This window comes from Nanorana parkeri, unplaced genomic scaffold, assembly GCF_000935625.1.
Source record: "Nanorana parkeri isolate BGI_ZX_2015 unplaced genomic scaffold, ASM93562v1 scaffold784, whole genome shotgun sequence".
Taxonomy (NCBI): Eukaryota; Metazoa; Chordata; class Amphibia; order Anura; family Dicroglossidae; genus Nanorana; species Nanorana parkeri.
Genome location: NW_017307052.1, coordinates 516,550 through 520,813, shown reverse-complemented (window position 1 = coordinate 520,813; position 4,264 = coordinate 516,550). Strand labels below are relative to the sequence as shown.

The window sequence follows — 4,264 nt, the reverse complement described above, 5'->3', positions numbered from 1 at the left end:
CTCTCTCTCCCTCTCTCTCTCTCTCTCTCTCTCTCTCTCTCTCTCTCTCTCTCTCTCTCTCTCTCTCTCTCTCTCTCTCTCTCTCTGTCTCTCTCTCTCTCTCTCTCTGTATCTCTCTCTCTCTCTCTCTGTATCTCCCTCTGCATATCTCTCTCTCTGTATCTCCGGCTGTATCTCTCTCTCTCTCTCTGTATCTCCGGCTGTATCTCTCTCTCTCTCTTTCTGTATCTCTCTCTGTATCTCTCTCTCTCTCTGCATCTTCCTGTATCTCCCTCTGCATCTCTCTCTCTCTGTATCTCTCTCTCACTCTCTCTGTGTATCTCTCTCTCTCTCTCTCTCTCTTTGTATCTCTCTCTCTCTCTATCTCTATCTCTCTCTCTCTCTGTATCTCTGTATCTTTCTGTATCCCTGTCAGTCTCTCTATCTCTGTTCATTCTTTATCTTCTCTCTGTCTCTCTATCTCTGTTCATTCTTTATCTTCTCTCTGTCTCACTTATCTCTCTGTCCATGCCATCCCTCTATATAGCTATGAAATCAATTCTATTCAATTCAAATAACTTACATTCTGTAACATATTGTGCAGCCACACCCCCCTAGTGACGCCACTGCACCCCCCTCGTATTAATCTATGCATGTAAGCTTTGAGTCACTATCTCATGTCTATTAAAGTGACACTAAACCCAGGAATTAAATCCTAAAAATACATTCAGGAACCTTAACTATGAACAACAATGTATCTTATTTGTGTATCACTCGGCTGTAGATCCTCCAATCATCTCTGAATTGGCGCTAACACTGTCCTTCCTTCTGGAGGGGGGCTACTTGTGTCTCCCATGGTCACTGTGTGTGTTTGTAAAGTAGTCACCGCTCCAAGCTCACTCCCGGGATGGACTACAATCGCATGTTTAGTTTCCTGATTTGTATTGAGATTGTAGTCCATCACAGGAGCGATGTTGGAGCGGTGACTACTTTACAACACACACGGGGACCATGGGGAACACAAGTAGCCCCCCTCCAGAAGGAAGGACAGTGTCAGCTCCAATTCAGAGATGATTGGGGGATCTACAGCCGAGTGGCACACAAATAAGATACATTGTTGTTAATAGTTAAGGTACCTGAATGTATTTTTAAGATTTAACTTCTGAGTTTCGTGTCACTTTAAAGTACAATTAAACCCTTGCAGTTTTTTTGCATATCTCTACGGCTAGCATGCAGTAGATATATGCAAAAAAATTTTTTTTAAATGTTACCAAAAAGGTTAAAACTTACCTGTGTCTCCGCCGCACGCTCCCGCCCAGAGTTCTGAAAATTCTCGGGTGGCCTGCAAAGGATGATGGGGCGAGCGGACATGAGCAGTAGAGATCATCAGCCGGAGAGGAGGAGAGACACAGGATAAGTCAATCCAGCAGCGTGCACCCACACGGACTCCATGGGACACAGGACACGCAGCAGTCAACGTTGGATCAGAGATCGGCACCAGTGCTGGAGGGACTCCTGAACACTTGGGGGGGATTGACTTTAATGTCATTTTAAACTGTGTAATAAATATATTAATAATAATACTCAGACATACTGTATCTGGAGGAGTTTTGTTCATTTTGGAATCTTCTCTCTAAAGGATCCATAATGATATCAAGTTACAAATAATCGCAGATTTTCTGTGAAAATCTTATAAAAGGTCGATTATGTTTTCCCTGCCCAACTCAAGAACTCCCAATAAATGACGGATTTACTTACATCACAGGGCATTTCTTTGGGTTGTCATTGTTCAGTATTTATTAAATGCACTATATTGCCAAACGTATTGGGACACCCCTCCAAATCATTGGATTCAGGTGTTCTGTGACATTTCCTTGCTACTAAATATTCCGCGGTCACCTGTTGGTGGTATTATAACAAAGTGGAAGCAACTGGGAACAACAGCAACTCAGCCACGAAGTGGTAGGCCACGTAAAATGACAGAGCGGGGTCAGCGCATGCTGAAGCGCACAGTGCGCAAAAGTGGCCAACTGTCTGCAGAGTCAATAGCTACAGACCTCCAAACTCCATGTGGCCTTCAGATTGGTACAACAACAGTGCGTAGAGAGCTTCATGGAATGGGTTTCCATGGCCGAGCAGCTGCATCCAAGCCTTACAGCACCAAGTGCAATGCAAAGCGTGGGATGCCGTGGTGTAAAGCGCGCCGCCACTGGACTCTAGAGAAGTGGAGACGTGTTCTCTGGAGTGACCAATTACGCTTCTCTGTTTGGCAATCCTATAGACGTGTCTGGCGGTTGCCAGGAGAACGGTACTTGCCTGACTGCATTGTGCCAAGTGTAAAGTTTGGTGGAGGGGGGATTATGCTCTGGGGTTGTTTCTCAGGGGTTGGGCTTGGCCCCTTAGTTCCAGTGAAGGGAACTCTTAAGGCATCAGCATACCAAGACATCTTGGACAATTTCATGCTCCCAACTTTGTGGGAACAGTTTGGAGATGGCCCCTTCCTGTTCCAACATGACTGCACACCAGTGCACAAAGCAAGGTCCATAAAGACATGGATGGTGGAGTTTGGGGTGGAGGAACTTGACTCCTGACCTCAACCCGATAGAACACCTTTGGGATGAATTAGAGCGGAGACTGCGAGCCCGGCCTTCTCCTCCAACATCAGTACCTGACCTCACAAATGGTCCAACATTCCCATAGACACACTCCTAAACCTTGTGGACGACTTCCCAGAAGAGTTGAAACTGTTATAGCGGAAAAGGGCGGAGCCAACCCAATACTGAACCCTACGGACTAAGACTCGGAAGCCATTAGAGTTCATGTGCGTGTAAAGGCGTCCCAATACTATTGGCAATATAGTGTATATTTCAAGGTACAGGGATCCAAACCACAGATCTCCGCAATGTTTTGTCAGTCCCGGGGATTCTGGGTAACACGTCTTCTATTCCCATGTCCATGACGGTGACAATGATTTCTGAAGACACTTTGTTGCGGAGCCGGCAGTATGTCAGCTTGTCACGTACGTTGTTTAAAGGGAATCACAGAACATGAATGACTTCCAGTCAGTAGCTGAATTGCGTCCCGGTGCATTGTGGGATGTGGAGGGCCAGATTTAAATACTGACTTGGAGAAAAGTCGACATTTCCATATAACGTGCCCCAGTATCTACAAGCATACAGATCTTTTGAATGGCTTTTTTACCTCCCCTGTAACCATTTTAATTTGGAAGCTCTGAATTATTTTTTTTATTCATTACTGTTGAAACAAATACAGGAACTGTTTTACCTGCCAAAGGATTTGCCATTCTGTTCAGCCAGTCTTGTGGTCCAGGCATACAGTATAACCTCACTCTGCTACTCTGCCATTAAAGAATACAGCTTAGTCAGCAACCCTCTCTTGGCCAGCTGATTGGATGATGATGAATCAGAACTACACTGATGAAATGTGTCCTGTCGGCAAGCTTCCAGTGTTAGATTGATAGCTTTGTGCAATACAGTGGAGTCTGGTTGGCAGACACTACTGTCTTTCCTTCTCCTAGTCTGGGATGAAAGCTAATATAAAACAGATCCGTGGTTGTTGTGGGGTGACCATTCCTTCCCATTGTGCCAAATACACAAACAAAAGAATGAAGAGTTTCTATAGAACACAGTGTGAGGCGGTGGGTACATTTTAGCAATGGGCTGTAATAGGGCTATTGTTCGTGTCTTAAAGCTGTGGGACACCTTACGAGTGCAAACAGGCCCTACACATTGTAGAGTTCTCTGTATTTTAAGTAGTCCATAGACTTAAAGACACACTCTAATGTTTGCCATTCAGGATAGTCCTTCCCCCACCAAGGAATACATGCCCATCAGTGCCCCTACTCCATCTAAGCCCCTCCCCTATCTGTGTTCCCACTCCATCTACGACCCCTATCTATCTGAGCCCTCACTCCATCTGTGTCCCTACTCCATAGGAGCCCTCGCTCCATTCGCATCCTCCATCCATGCCCCCCTACTCCATCAGAGCTCTCGCTCCATCTGCACCCCCACTCCATCAGAGCCCTCACTCCAACTGTATCCCCACTCCATCAGAGCCCTCGCTCCATCCGCACCCCTACTCCATCAGAGCCCTCGCTCCATCCATGCCCCTCTACTTCATCAGAGCCCTCACTGCAACTGTATCCCCACTCCATCAGAGCCCTCGCTCCATCCACACCCCAACTCCATCAGAGCCCTTGCTCCATCCACACCCCCACTCCATCAGAGCCCTCGCTCCATCCGCACCCCCACTCCATCAGAGCCCT

General features: G+C 46.6%; 1 protein-coding gene across 1 annotated transcript in view; it reads left to right on the top strand.

The window, feature by feature from the left end:
• VAMP2 (vesicle associated membrane protein 2) overlaps positions 1 to 4,264 on the top strand; it is an 84,095-nt gene that overhangs the window by 4,762 nt on the left and 75,069 nt on the right. The gene's annotated exons all lie outside the window — the stretch shown is intronic.